The 16,419-nt window shown below is 44.1% G+C and overlaps 1 protein-coding gene and 1 pseudogene across 2 annotated transcripts in view; one reads left to right on the forward strand and one right to left on the reverse strand.

The window, feature by feature from the left end:
* Positions 1–1,195: 1,195 nt before the first annotated feature.
* The window catches only part of ARHGAP25 (Rho GTPase activating protein 25), a 441,995-nt gene continuing 426,771 nt past the window's right edge, over positions 1,196–16,419 (forward strand). The window contains exon 1 of one of the 2 annotated variants that reach the window (XM_078666646.1): positions 1,196–1,340. The gene's annotated coding sequence lies outside the window, so the exon portion shown is untranslated. The remainder of the gene's footprint in view (positions 1,341–16,419) is intronic. The other variant, XM_078666649.1, reaches the window with a different exon arrangement.
* LOC144791151 (transcription elongation factor A N-terminal and central domain-containing protein-like) lies at positions 1,909–2,616 on the reverse strand (annotated as a pseudogene).

The raw sequence follows: 16,419 nt of genomic DNA on the forward strand, positions 1-16,419 counted from the left end.
GGAACAGCCAGGCCGTCCAATCCAGCAAAAATCCCTGTCCAATTCATGCACGAATCATTGTCCAATAACAGCAAAAGTCCTTGTATGATAAACAGTTTGCATTTTATTATGAATGTTGTCAAGCACAGGTTTCAGGGCTTAGTTCAAAGCCTCTTTCAAAAGCAAATGGGAGGAAGGGAGTGTATGCAAATTCATCCTAAGGAGTGAGCTGGGGACCGGGCACCAGGGCACGTGAAAGAAGCTAACTTCAAGCCGCCTGTGACGAGGAATATCATCTTTTAAGCTCTTTCCTCCCAGTTGAAGGGTAACATACCTGAAAACAGTAACTCTGCTCCAGGGTTACAATCTAACCTGCTGGTCTTGTATACTGTGTTTAACCTCCTGATTGGTCTGACCAGGTCACATGATTATAGCTAGTTGGTGTATAGGCTATATGATAGCCTTTGCAACATAAAACGGTATTCCGCGTACTGCATGTGACGTTCTTGGCAATGAATCAAATGCGTTCTGCCATAAGACGGGTGCCTGGACTGAAGACCCTCATTCTCCCAGGAGCAGCCCCTCTAATGGCAGAGTGGTCTGGCCCAGGCCTGCCCTTCACTCACTAGCAGGACCACGGTGGTTTAGTCCACAGCAACCATAATTATCTATAACAATCGCGTGCGTTCTTTTAAAGGGACTGAATATTATGTGAGAGTGTATAGATTACTGAGGAAGACATCCTTATGCTTCTGTGTGATTATTGTGCCTTCCAAAGGGTGAAGAATGGTAACAACGCAGCAATACGATGAGGCCACCCTATTCACTGTCATAAACAATGGGCAAAGAAATACATTTCTTCTGATTTCTAAGACGCCACATGCCCTATATTTTAATCAGTTATATCCCCATCACTGGCTATCCAATCAAAAACAGCGCCCGTCAGCCTGGACTGACATGCTATTCACGCACTGTTAGGTGGAGAACACCATACAATGTGTCCACCAGGCTCAACGTTCACTCAATATTCCTTTTATCATCTCATTCATTCGTTTATTATATTCCGTTTGCTGAGAACGTTAAAGAAGTGTCATTTGCATCAGACAAGCTCGCCACACTTCATTAATTTTTAGCTATTGATTTACACTGGTGCACGTGCCTTTGACAGCCAGTTAATAATTATACGTATGTATGGAATCAGTCTTAAATGTGTCTGTACTTCCTGACACGCCGTGTACTTGGATTCTACCTGGTGTTTGTTGGTGTGTGTGGTTCAGCTGGCCAGGCGTGTTCCAGGTTGTGGCTGAAGCCGGAGAAGGATTATTGTACCTGTTTGTGGATCTTCGGGCTTCTGCTTCCAGGTAGGGTGACCAACTGGCATGGGTGAAAATTCAGGACAGTGAGTGTAAAAATTCAGGACAAAGGGTTAAAATTCAGGACAAAAATTCAGGACAGAAGGTCAGAATTCAGGACAAAAATTTGGGACGAAAGGTACATTTTACAGACACATCAAAGGAGGTAGCACAATATTACATAAGTAAACAGACAACCAACACAAGCACAAGTCAAAATAAGTTTATATTAGGTTGAGAGAACCTTGCACTGCATCTGTAGTGTGCCGGAGTGAAACTTAAATACCTGCGTTTGCATATTGGAGAAACCTGGGTAACATTATCCAAAATGAAACCTCCACCCCCCAGAGCTTGGCCCCTGGTGAGGTGACAGGAGCCCGTAAACAAAAACAGTTTGCCATGCTCTGGGCTGACTGATTCCTAGCCAATCACATTGGGATGTATTAAAATGGTGAAAAGTAAGAGCAATCTTCGTTGCATTTTTACAAACAATGGTAAAAACAATTTTGTTAACTTCTAGGCGGGCCAAATATGTATTCACTACTAAATGAAGTTATGGTGAACTTTCTGAAACAGATTACAAACAAACCCACCCGTTATTGTACCATTTATCTCCGCAAACATTACAGGTCATCATCTGGTTTTCCATTCTTCACCCAACCAGGGAGAAAGCGTGTTCCTCTAGGGATCACTGTTGCTGTGCAATTAAAGTTCTTACATCGCTGACATTTAATTTTATTTGTGGTGGTTCCCTCCACACCATGGGGAAGCTGGTGTTCCAGGACTGACAATTCTGTATATGAAGCCCTGAGTCTCCTTAACTCATCACTAGCCATTTCCAGGGCAGTCATTTTAACAAACTCTTTTGGGCTAAGAGCTTCTAAGAACAAGTGTTGCCTCAAGTGGGGGGTTTTGGGGTTCTTCAGGTTTGAAACTTTGCTCCTGATGCAAATTTTGTACTTTTTGTTATTGTTGGCGTGTGCAGAGAAGACGTCCTCTTCGATTTTCTTTGCTAAGTCCCAAATCACCTCTTCTTCATTCGCTTGCGATGTAATGGAATCTGCCAAAGCTCGGTAAAGCCACTCTGTGCATTTGGTCCTCAGAGCGGCCATATTGTGTTCCTTTTCCTGGTGTGTTACAACATTTTTCACCAGTTCCAAATGACAACCAGGATTGTCCTCTTGACTAAGACTGAGGTCGATCTTCAGTGCACTGTATGCTTCCTTTTGTACGCTTTCTAATGGCAATGGATATGATGAGTGCAAGACTTTCATAGAACTGTGCTCCAAAGAGGCCCCCGTTGGCTCTTCTGAAAGCAGTTTACGTTTTCTTCATCACCCTTTTTCTTTCCTTGAGAAATGCCATTTTGCAAGTACGTGGATCCATGGTAGATGCTTCTATAAAGCGCTTTTTAGTTAGATAACAGGGGCCGTATTTATGAAGGCCTTGCGCCGCCGGTGCGTCACTTTTAAAATGGGAAAAAGTGACGCACCGGCGGCGCAAGACCTTCATAAATAAGGCCCCAGGAACTTTGCTTTTTTTTCAAATTACGTGATGGGCAGGTCTTTAGGACTCTGTACACAACTGCAACCATGTCAGTCTCTTGCAAAAGTTCATAGGTCACATCAGCGATTTCCAGCTCAGCTAAATGGCATTTATATCATCATTCATAACCCTTTTCAGTGAGCAGTTTCTGAATAAGATGGACTCTTTCTTATACTCTTTCTTCATATTCATGCTGGGCTGTTAAGCTATCTGTGTTAACTGTCACGCACGAGGCATGTAAATATCACTCGCATGCACAACGATAACACAGAAATCATGTCACAAGTCTTGAAAGCTGGCTGACTGCGGATTTTCACGCAATAAAGTTAAAAGTAAAAGTTAAGGTTTGTGCTGCAAGGTCGGTTAAGTATTTCTCTTTTTAATTGGAAAAAACAACATTTTTAAAAAGAGAATCGGAAAATGTACCCTTCAGGTAGACTAGCCTGTGTAGATTTGATTTTACAAATGTCAAATTGTTACGATCCATGAGAAGAGCAGTAGGTGCAAGAGGAGGCCCAGCAAATGCTGTCACGGGCCCATTATCATTCTGTATGTAATAATTAGGCCGACATACAGAATGATAATGGGCCTGATAGCAGTCTGTGTCAGGTCGGGGAGGGGCTGTAGCAGGCTACTGCTCACAGCAGGAGCTTGAGCTGCCCCCCCCCCCCCCCGCAGAGAGAGTTACAGGACTCTCAGGCTGCTTGCAGGGGGCAGCTGAAATTACGGACAAAAGGCGTCCGTGAAAGAAGTCTTCACGGACAACGGACAAGAGGGCCAAATTACGGGCAGTCCGTGAAATTTACGGACGGTTGGTCACCCTACTTCCAGGTGAGGAGAGCTCTGGCCGTATCACCTGCCAGATTGATTTTTGCACATTTTGGGCAACACGTTTTTGTTTTTGCTAGATATTTCAAGAGCGGTGATGGATTGGTCCCGGCGATCTTGTGGACGCGTGCGCTTTCAGTGAAGAAAATAGTGTGTTGTACCCTGCACACAGAGACACTGGAAACCATGTTGTATATTTCAGGTCTTCTTTATTGGGTCCAGTTTAGGGTAGTATCAATCATATTCCAGCCAGCTCTATAGTCAGGTACTAGCCATGTACCAGCTCCTACATCTGCTACACCAGCGCCACCAGGAGCAGTCTGCCTAGCTGCTCACCCCATCTCCAACTGTCACCACTCATCCACACAGGCACCCAGGCATTCCACGCATCACAGTCACACCAACATTCCGTTACCATCTCTCACTCTGGCTGAGCAGCTAGGAGGACCTAGGCTGATTACATACAAATGTAATACTTAGGATATAACATAGTAACGATCTCACTTTCTGTATCGCTGCACGTGCACAGGATGTACTAAGATTGCTGGTGCGCAACGTACTCACTAGCTGCTCTATTACAAGTTTCAGTTGTATTGTATGGTAAAAGGCACTGAGGTCACTTGTTAGGCCTCCTGTAGGGACCCTCAGATAATATTTCGTGGCTTGATCCCCCTATTTCAGGTGACACCAATCTCCTGCTTTCATTTGATAGGTTTTGCTTTCAGACCCTCTGTTGAGTGGTCAGGACTAGCGTTGGCCGGCCTGGTCTAATCCTAACACTGTTTTAAAAGAGAACTATTTGCTAAATAGGAAAAGACTACCCACAAACACGTATTTTCTACCTGTGGCGCGGGTCCATCTGTGTTTTTTGGCCATCAGGCCCTAGTTAACCTCTGTAAAAAATGTATAGGCTGTGAGGCAGCTAACTCTGTGGATAATGGGCGATGCAAGGCATACTTTGGCAATCCTGGGCAGTTCTTCACCACATGGTTCCCTGGAAAGGATCAACGCTCCAAAAAATAATAATCTCCCCAATCTAATAGGGAATCAACAGTGCAGTTTAGGGAATCACATTGTTCTATTTTTTGCAGCACTTACTGCTTCACTTATTTGCTTACAGAGGTGACTGGCTTCCTCCTATGGAAAGTTATCAAACTAAAACCTTCTTGGACAGAAACACTGCCCTATGCATACATACTCTTCACCAGGGCTCTTGAGTAGGGTCCAGTGGACCTCCTCAAATGATATCTTTCATGGTCTACCAATTGGAAATGACGTCACCAGCCATTCCTCAGCACAGACACTATCTGCAATAGAGAGCCTGGTGCTGTCACATTCTGCTGACACTGCAAGCGGGCTGAAGGGCAGCAAACTGCATGCATCATTTCAGCGAGGGATCGGTAATGACTGGTGGAAAAAAAGACTTTAGCTTCTATTGACTTGCTTTGCCATTTGAGTGTGAGGTCGCCACCAATTAGTATCTTACAAATCAATGGTCTGACCAGTGACAATAGCTTTGTGATGCAGAATGTAGTGTATCCCCATGTTCTAGAAATTTCCTCAGCCACACATATTGTCCACGTGTCATCTTGTAAAAGTTAGAGCAAAAGTGGCACATAGTGCAACCAAATCAAATAAATACAAAAATCAAGCTGGCTAAATAACAATGGAAACAGACGGCCATTTTAACCAACACCATCCATTTTGAAATTAAGTACCACAGAGACCTCAGATAATTAGGAGAACCGAAGTGTGCATTTCTTCAGTTTTGTAAAAGTGTAATACTAATCCTGCTTGTGCAACCAGGTCAATATGGTGTTCAGAGATTAGACCTCAGACGTTGTATACAGAGGGCACACACCTTCGGAATCAAGCTAAAGTTGCATCACAAAGTCTCAGGGTTGCACATCAACTGTTGATAGTAGTAATAGATTTGCTGGCATTTTGAGGCCAACGATCAGTCCTGGTTCACATCCCACCTCTCACTGAGGACACGTCAGGTTCTCATACATCTTCAATGCAGCCCTGCCTCCGCCACAGATCCGTGGTTGTGTAGGGCTTTGTTTGCATGGGTCTGGAACTTAAACTGGCATCTTTTCTGTATAGTGGAGTCCCCTGAGGTAGGGGTAATGTGTGTTATTCTAGGGATATACAGGAGGAGTCTGGCTGTGGTGTTCTGTATGAGGAGATGAGCAATGCTCCCTATGTAGAGAACATCTCAAAAGTGAAGTCGGCTGGAGATGAAGGCCTGAGTGACGATGCGTCTTGAGCTTTGGGGTAGCCATTTGCATATCTCACTAAGCATGCAGAGGATGAAGATGCAGGCGGAGGAGACAGAGTTGACCTGAGCCGTTATGGTTCGCTTGTTGTCCAGAATGATGCTCATGTTCCTAGTGTGGTCAGTGGGGAAAGGCGTAGGTCATAATTCTGAAGGCCACCAGGATGTCTCTCATGGGGAGCTTTTGTTTCAGAAAATCAGTAACTCTGTCTTGTCCATAAGCTTTATTTTTTAACTATCCATAAAAACCTAAAGTTTTTGAGACAAGATTTTAGATTTCAATATGTACTCTTCTTCTAGACAACATGGGCTAATATGAAAATATTTTCCAAAGCTGATGAGGAGGTGCTGGGTCGGGCGTTGGTGGGGTAGATAGCCGAGATCAACAGGAGAAGCGAGTGAGAGTGATCAATATGTGGGAGGAAGGGAAAAGTTCAAAATACAGAGCAACAGTTTTGATATCCTGAGTGCAAACCAACTCATATTGCCAATATGCTGCAACATGTGGTTGGACCAGAAGCTTTGCTAAGGCATAGTAATGGTGGGGCCTGGAATCACATTCTTATTCATTGTGCACAACTCAGTTCCGGTCCATGGATGTGTCCTTTGTAGGTTCCCTGACTTTAACTCCTGTGTTGTTATTGTGGCACCCTTACTCTCCAAAATTAGTGCTTAGCAAATTAGGTATTTTTAACTGCTGTGGTATTGTAATTTCGGAAAACTGATACATACATTTTCAAGGTTTGAGTGAAGTTTCTGCGAAATCCTAGCTGTTTATGGTTGTCCTGTTTCAAAGTTTTTAAGAAAACCCCTGGATCTCAATTTCCTCACCAGGCCCTTAGCCTCCATTTTAGCAGCACCTTTAAGATCTTCCACAGGTAGATAAATTGACACCAGCTTATGTTTGCTGTTTGATTGTTTTCCTCGTTTGTGGGTACCCTAGTGCACATATCAGATGGACGGATAGAAGCTCGTCTGCATTATCGAGCACAGAGGAGCTGGGTATTTGGGCAAAGTTGGTCATTGGTTCTGCAATATTGGGCCATGTCTTGCACTAAAGTCTCCGGTGCCCCAATAAATATGTTATCATCGCCCTCACATCTCTGCCACTTGAATCACAGAGAATGAACATGTATGGAAATAAACCCCAAAGATGAGATCCAGACCTGGGCAAGGGCAAACAGGCAGCCTGTGGTAAGTGACAATCTTGTTGGGTAACCCTGAGGAAGACTGTAAACTTGAGGGTGTGGCTTGTTAGTGTGCAATGCTCTTCTGATGCTCACCTCCCAACAGCAAACAGTGGTGGACTGGAATAAAAAAGCAGGCCTTGAAAATGTGTTCATGCTTTGCCATTTTGAACCGTGTGTGTCCAAACATTTCAAGGAAGATTTGGTGGGTAGCAATGTACACCTGTCTACAAGAATATTGTGTGTCTTCCCATAGGGCTGTTGGCCATCCTGGTTATATAATGATGACTGCCTCCATCCACTGTCCCTAAAAGCAACATCCTGGCCCTCAGCCTACCTTGGGTGAGCAGGAGGGTCGCATAAGCCAGCCTCATCCTGCACAGCAGCAGCAACTAAACCCCTCTCTCGTCCACCTTCCCGCTAGATTGTTACCCCTCTTCCTCGAAGAGGGCAATACTTCAATGTGAGGCGGATATGCGTCATAATTGTCAACAGCTTAAAGACAGTACATGACCCAGATATGAAAGCTGAGCAGTAGGGTGACAAAGGAGCTTTGTTTGTCTTAGCTGGCACACCCTCGCTTCCTTTATTGCATTTTTCAAAAAACACTTGTCACCTCAGACTATATTTTACCCGAACCACATGATCCCAGTCCAGCATTTCTAGGAATGTCCTACAATAGAGCCTCTCTGCGGCCCAGACCAATCAGGAAGTTAGAGCGAATGTGAATTCGAGCTTCAGCCAATGGGAAAGGTGCATGATGGGCTCTAGCACTTCCGCATGAAGTCGCACACCAAGGAGCGGCCTCATAATTTGCGCACAGTGTTTTTACCTGAAAGCCCCGCCACATATCAGGCAACCGCAGTTACTGTTCTCTGTGCCACTTACATTTGTTTCCCACGTATTCATACTGACTTTCCCATGACTTTGACAACTTGTGTAAACAAAGCACTTCTATTTTTGCAGAACGGGAAGTTAGCGCTGCAATCATTATTAAGATTACAGATTATCAAGATCCTCTTTCAGAACAGCCAGAGGCTCATGACTGGACTGAATGCGCTTTCTGTGTGGGAGAACTCACATACAAATTATCTTTATTGGCATGATACCTTGAGCAGTTTTTTCCAGTGTTCATAAAGGTCATATAATTAATGGATGAAATTACCTTTTTTAGCTCACACATAGAACCCACACAATCAGACACAAATAACACACACATTCTCAACCACACACTCTCAAACACCACTCTACTCATTGCCACTGCACTCTATGCCACTAAACTGTACACCAATCTACTCTATGCCACTGCACTCTACCCCACTACTCTGTACACCAGTGATACTCAAGGTACGGCCCTCTTTACCTTTACATGCGGCCCCCCTGGTGAACACTAATATTCAGAAAAAATGTTAAATAAACAGGCATTTATTAACCTGTCAATAAATGCTTGCCCCTTTATTTAACATTTTTTTAGACCTCCTTACACAATCCTTGACCTACCCGAACCACCTACCGCTACCGTACGGGCATCAGTGCGACCCTCGGTAACACCACAGACCGTACTTTGTGGCCCCTGGCAAATGTTTGCGAGTACCCATGCTGAAAACCATTCTACTCTATGCGACTGCACTCTAGGTACTGCACTATATGCCACTACAATGTTCACCAATCTATTCTATGCTACTGCACCATACACCACTCTACTTTGCACCACTCCGCTACGCTATACCCCAGTGCACTATATGCCAGTCTACTGCACTCTGCAGCACTCTATGCCACGGCACTCTAAACCACTGCACACTATGTACCTCTACTCTACTGTGCACTATTGTACTCTACGCCACTGCACCTCATGCCACTGCACTCTTCTCTGCACCTCTGCACTGTATGCCACTGCACTTTATGCACTACACTTTACACCAGTCCACTCTACTCTGCTGTGCGCCATTCCATTTTATCCTATGCCACCGTATCCCACTCCACGCCACTCTATGCCACTCCAATGTACACGACTCTAATGTATTCCACAGCACTCTACTCCACAAAGAGCCACTTTATGCCACCCTACCCCACTCCACCCCACACAATGCCACTATACTGTACGCCACTCTGCTCTATGCCACTCTACCCTATACACTGAACTCTACACTACTCTACTTTACCCCAGTTCACTCTACCACTCTCCACTCTATGGCACTTTACCTTACTCCTCTCTATGCCACTGCACTCTACAACACTGCACCCTAGGCCTCTCTACTCTACACCACTCTACTCTACACCACTGCAGTATATGTTACTGAACTCAATGCCAGTGAACTCTATGGCACTACACTTTAATTTGCACCACTCTATGCCACTCTACATCACTCTACTCTACTGTGCACCAGTCTTTACCTTACTCCTCTCTATGCCACTGCACTCTACAACACTGCACCCTAGATCTCTCTACTCTACACCACTCTCCTCTACATCACTGTAGTATATGTTACTGAACTCTATGCCAGTGCACTCTATGCCACTACACTCTAATTTGCACCACTCTACGCCACTGCACTCTACATCATTCTACTCTACTGTGCACCACTCTACTTCCTGTCACTCCACCAAATGCTACTGCACTCCACTACACTCCACTACACTCCTCTCCACTCTAGGACACTCTATGACACACCATTTCACTCTATGACATTCCAAATTGTATCATTTATAAGAACAGTGCCCATGCTAGGGGGCTGACTTATAGTATAGTTAATGTATTGTGACTAGCAAATTGACAGCACTGTGTATGGAGGTGAGAGAATTATAGTACATTTTGACCAGGGCAGAAATTATAACTGTAAATTATAGCCATAACTTTAGAACTTCTAATGTCTGTGTAGTTTAAGGTAGTTTTGAATACAAAAATGTTAATCATGTTTTCCCAACTGTAACCAAGCCTTAACCTTTGTTTTGTTCATTGAATGATTGAAAAAATATATATATATATGTGAGCTGAGGTTTTCATACCCCCTCGCTTCTGATGGAAGTTGCATGTTTGTTAGTTGTTGATCTTCACCTCTCAGTTGATGAAGGAGAAAAATTATTTCATTATACTGCGTGCTTTTCCACTTATTCCAGTCTATAGAGCATTGTAGTTTAGCTCCTAATCCACGAGCTTCAAACGATTTCTTTTTCAATAATGTTTCATTAGACTTAATAAAGCAGTTTATTGGGCCAGGATACTCTTGTGGGAGATTGTGCGTTTTTCAAATATATTTAACATAATATAACATTAAGTTGAATAAAGCAGGCTGTTTCCTCTGTATGGATTTATTTAATACGTGTGTTAAAGACTGTCTGTATAGTGAAGATGTTTTCAGTGCCGCAGTGTTAGGGAGAAACCAGATTTAACCTTTTTGAATAAACCCTTGCTATTTGTCAATGAGTGCACGCCACTTTTTTGATTGATACTGTTGAACAGTTTTCTCAAACTTCTACTGACAAAGCCCTCAATATTTACTTGGAAATAGGGCATATTTTTGAAGGCAGATGTTTTAAATTCTTTGGACCATATCTCAAGTACTGCTCCGATTGGAATTTTCCAGACTCCAGAACCCTATAAAACATTTTCAATAACCCTTGCTGGTTTTGTTGAAAGCTGTATGTCCGCATCTCTTTTACTCTCTACCTGGACAAGATTTTTGTGTCTCGGATTGTCTTTCATCTTTTTTATTGTGAAGTTTGATCATCTTTCAAGGTGATCCCTAGCAAATGTAATTGTCTAGGATGTTTACCTACTGTTCTTTTAACTTTTCATCTCTCATGGGGTTGTAACCTGTGATTGCTGCTATGCATCTTCTCCAGGGCTGGATGCGCCTCACAGCAGGGAACAAGTCCTATGCATCAGCTGTGCAGTTTTACGGAGTCATTGAGCGTAGCACACGTTCCAGTCCGTGCGTCCAATGCTTATGGCAGTTATCTGTGGTGGAGGAGGGGCGAGCAAGACAGAGAGGCGGAGTGAGGCGCGCGCTTGGGAGAGCGAGAGGAAAGCCAGATGGCGCCCCTGCTCGTGCCAGTGCGTGTACCGCACGCAGTATGCCACACAAAAAGCTGTGGTAGGATTTTTAAAGCCCATGCACTAAATGTCTCGCCAGGGCAGCACATGCGCTGGATCAGGCGAGACCTAAAACCACACGTATCAGTAAATACTTTGCAAGTGATGCAAGTTAGAGTAGCAACAAAAGAATATTAATCACAATATCACCATAAAACTCACAGGACGCAGCACACTTTGCTCCTAAACTTTATATGGTACTTAGGTATCAAATGTAGACAACAAGAATCCCTGTGTACCTACCACCTGCATAATGGTAACTCAGGAAAGTTCCTTAATTTTCAACTTTAAAGTGGCAACCGGGGACCTCAGTCGAGGTTTTACCCAGTAATGCCACAAATGATCAAGTTCCCCCAAGGTACGTCTTACAGAGTAAGGGGGGGGCACAAAACTCAAAGGTCTTGCAGGGAGACCACGTCGGGTCTCCCACCTTCAGGGCACCAAATGCAGCTGTCAGTGTACGTGCGGTGCAGCCTCCAAAACACAGCCCCTTTTTAAAAACCAGGCCACCCGCAAAAGAGCACTGGACTGCAGTATTTTGTCTGAGGACCCCACAATACCTTTGGGGCGGCTCAAAAACTTAAGAGTCGCACGGGATGACCTCGTTCAGCCTCCCCACCATTAGAACACCAAATGCAGCTGCCCGTGTGCATGTGGTGCAGCTGTCAAAGCTCAGCCGCTTTTCAAAAGCAGGGCTGCTATGAAGGAGCGTGGGATGACGGTGTCTCCTCTGCAGCCCCCACAATACCGCTGTGGGGAGAGCCTCCGTCATGGCCCTCAGGAGAGGGGCATCTGCTTGTTACTGCGGCTTGCGAGCCTTGCCCACCATGTCTCTCTGGGAGGTCGGGCCTCTCAACGGCTAGCGGTGATATTTCCAGGCAGGGAGATGGTGCCATGGGACACCATTTCTTTCCCCAGTGTTGTATGATGCAGTCTCCTTGCTCAGAGGCTGCACTAGGGGAAAACACATGCGATTCATATGAAAGGGAAAGTGCTCAACCTGCACTGTCTATGAAGCAGGGAGCAGCAATTAGCATGTGCTGGTATGGACATTATAAAATGAGGAGTAGTTGACCACAGCTCCTCTTGTAGCCCACTGCTGTGGGATTCCCAAGAGGAAGAGGCCCACAGCAGAGAGGCTTAAAGGCAATCTTTGATTCTCCTGACATTTTGAACAACAGAGGAAAGTCAACTAGCCCCTGGAAAGCACATGGGGCACAAAGAGAGCAGCAGGCCAGCACATAAAGTCCCATTGCACAGTGGCAGTCCCTTCTAGCAGCCCAGCATGACAGCACAACAAAGCAGATAGTCTAAATGTCAGTTCCTCCTGGCAGCACAGCAGTCCTCTGGCAATCTGAGGTTTATAGAGCCTGCAGCGTCTGGCTACAAGTCCCACGCAGTGTCTAAAAACGTGGGGTCAGAGCCCCAGTACTTATACTAAAAAATGTCTTTGATCAAGGAGTGACTCCAAAGGAACTCTTAGGGATGCACAACCATCCCTTTCAACCCATCCGTGGCTCCATATGATCAATAGAGGGTAAATCAACCCTTTGTGTGCAGGCAAGACACAACCTATTTAAATGTAAAGTGTGATCCACCTCTCCGGGCCCCATCTCAGGAAAACCATCAGTATGCAGATGTATCCCCTGTCACACCCAGCCCATTCGGTCTTGTGGCTGTCTGAAAAGCATGCATCAAATGTAGCTGTCGCCTAGTCAAGACATGTATTGGAGTCAGGCTGCAAAGCAGAAAGAGTCATAAGCACAGAGGAATGCCCACTTTTTAAAAGTGGCATTTTTAACCCAGTAACGTAAAATCCAACTACACCAGTAAGCAGGAATTATCACCACTATTCTAAACATGGCAATACCTCTCCTTTCTGATCAGGAATTATCACTTAAAAGTATATAAGGGAATTCCCAATGCTAGTCTATGAGCGAGACATGAACGAAAATGTAGGGGCCAATATGATGTGGAAAGTAAAAAAGTTTCTAAATTAACATTAAAAAAATACCACCAGGCGATCCTTAGGGCCAAAATGAATGACTTTGTGGACAAGATTAATCAAGCTGCACATACCTGAAGAGAAATATATAACATCGTCAACTCTTCTTTCTTAAAACCTAATGTGGCAGGGATTGGCCCCATTCCTCTGGGGAGCGTTGTGAGCAGTTTGCTCACTTCTTTCTTGACAAAAAGATTTATGACTCCCTAGGGGTTCTGCCTTACGCCTTGGACACTCCAAAAGCCAGAAGTTCGGATAATTGGGTTTCAGAGAATCTTCATCTTTTCCGAGGCTAAGCATCAATGACATCCAAGAGGTAGCCAACACAATAAAATCAGGATCACAGGTAGATCCAGCCCCAGTTAACATCCTACTGATTGGAGGAGAGGTTATACTATCGGCCTTAATTGCCTTATATAACACCTCTCTGAAGGATGGCTTTATTCCAGACTCCTGTGAGCACACCATTGTGAGCCCACTGTTGAAAAGGGCTTCCCTGGATGAACCGGAAAATTACGGCCTATCTCATTACTACCCTGGAAAAGTAAAATCCTCGAGAAATTGCTTAATGGCTCTCTCTCAAAATTTCTGGATTACAATAATTTGTAGCATCAAACACAGACTGGTTTCCACCCCGCTGTTACACAGAGACAGCTCTTCTGCTGATTACCGAAGACATGAGAATGACCCTGGATCAAGGAGGGTCAGCTGTGCTCATTCTTCTGGACATGAGCGCAGCATTCAACACTGTCTCTCACACAGTTCTGAGCGACAAGATGAAGGCAAAAGATATTGCAGGCACAACATTAAAATGGCTCTCTTCATTTCTGAAAAACAGAATGTTTCAAATTAGTGATGGTCCCTTCCCATCACAAACATATAAGTGGGAATGAGGAGTGCCTCAGGGTTCGGTGTTGAGCCACACACTTGCTAAAATTTATGTTAAACCCCTCTCAGACATCATTTGTGCCCATGACTTTTCTACGGTATTCTATGCTGATGACACTCAAACTGTCGTCTCTATGTCACCAGATACAAAATCCACCTCTAAGAATCTCAACACATGTTTAGAATAGCCAGTTGGATGGCATTAAGCTGTCTCAAGCTGAATGGGGCCAAATCAGTGGTGGTGGGCAACAACCTGTTGCTCTGGGAACAACTTACATGGCCCTCATGTCTGAGGGAGTACTCCTCCCCTAAATCAGAGGTAAAAAACCTTGGTGTCATTGTAGACTAAGACCTGACCATGAACTCCCAAGCTAAGAAGATAGTGGGTATTTGTTTTGGCCTGCTTAGATCCCTTAGAAGGACATTTAGGTGATTTCCGCTGAATTGTCGTTGGACGTGGTTCAAGGTTTGATCCTTATCCGTGTCAACTACTGCAACTCCCCATACTTGGGCAGCCCAGCCTTTGTTACAAAGAAATTGCAGGTCATATAAATTGCGTCAGCTCTTGTACTGCTGAGTCTGCCCAAGATGAATTCATCACGCCCGGTTCCCATGCAAGTGTACTTGCTGCCCGTCAAGAGACGGATAGAATTTAAGGCCCTATGCATTGCCTTCAAGTTAAAATAATCTGGTTCTCATGTACTACAACATGTTATCACTCCATACACTGCCTCAAGAGCACTAAAATCTAGTGATCTTTCCCTTCTTACAGTCCCTTAAAATTAAGAGAGTGAGGGGAGGAGGTCACACATTTGCTTTCCTCACTGCCAACTATGGAATTCTCTTTTCGTACAGTTCAGGTCTAACACCATTCTATCAAGTTTTAGGAATCAACTAAAAATACATCTTTTTTAGATACATCATCAGTCCTCTTCTTTATACATGTCTGTAATTTATCCTCCTGTCAGCGTCAGGAAGCCCGATTTGGGCAAGTGTTTATGCTTTAAAAAACGTTTAACATAATATAACATAACATGAGATGAGTAGGCCTCAGAGCAGTAAAAAAAACAATATAGGCTGTTTGTCACTGCCAGGACAGGCCACACTTAAGTCACATGCCCTACCTTGTACTTATGCAGCAGCATGCCAATAATGCTACCTAAGGCCTACCTTAGGGGCGACAAATCGGTAGTAAAAGGGGAGTTTAATGCTTGGCAAGTACTTTTAAAAGCCAACTCAAGGTGGCAGTAAACTGCACACATAGTGGCAGGGCTGAGACAGGTTTTAAAGGCTGTTTCTGTGGGTGGAACAAGCAGTGCTGCAGGCCCACTAGTAGCATTTAATTTACAGGCACTGGAAATATGGGAAACCACTTTACAAGGAACTTATAAGTAAATCAAGTATGCCAAAGAAGTGTAATCCAGTCATGTATTGCTTTGAAGAAAGATCGTATGCACTTTAGCATGATTAGAGTGGTAAAGAGCCCAGAGTCCTAAAGCCAACAAAAAGAATGTCAGAAAAATAGGCGCAGGAAGGCAAAAAGTGTGGGGATAAGCCTGCACAAACAATCAGGTCCAACAATTGTATACAGTTGATTTCTATGTTATTTTTGAACCAAATGTTTCCAATGATGAACCTGGTCCAATGGATGTTAAACTATATTAACAAATGTCACTACTATTTTATGTCTATTTTATTAAATATTTATCAGATGCTAAATATTGTGGTTGGAGCATAATTGGTTAGGTTTTTTTACATCAACGTTAGTTCTTAGGTTGATAATAATTACACATTCACATAGCAAAAGTGAAGTGGGGAAAATATTTGTATTGGTCATGGAAAAACACTAACCCTGTTAGTCAGTGCTCTAGCTGACCAGAGAACACCACCAACAGGGCAGGAAACAAACATGTAGAAAGTGTGAATATGGGGTTGTGCATGTGGGGCAGCATGGGGAGGGCAGTCAGAGAATGAAGGACCACATGGTTTGTTGCAGATCCTTTATTGCAGATGCTCAAGTAAAGAATAAGTGCACCTACATGATCTGTCTGATGCCCGTTCTTTGATGTAGGGACACTACAGCTCCTACATGCACAATTTCATTCTAATAATTTCTTAGTGCACTGCAGGCACTAGACAGATGATCTTTAGGTTTGGGGCTTGTGTTATGTCAATAAATTACACTGAACTGATTCTCTTGAAGCTATTAGATCTACTTTCTTTTCTGTGTACAGAGATAAATATGGGGCAGAACTGTGGAACAG

Source organism: Lissotriton helveticus, chromosome 11 (assembly GCF_964261635.1).
Source record: "Lissotriton helveticus chromosome 11, aLisHel1.1, whole genome shotgun sequence".
Lineage (NCBI taxonomy): Eukaryota > Metazoa > Chordata > Amphibia > Caudata > Salamandridae > Lissotriton > Lissotriton helveticus.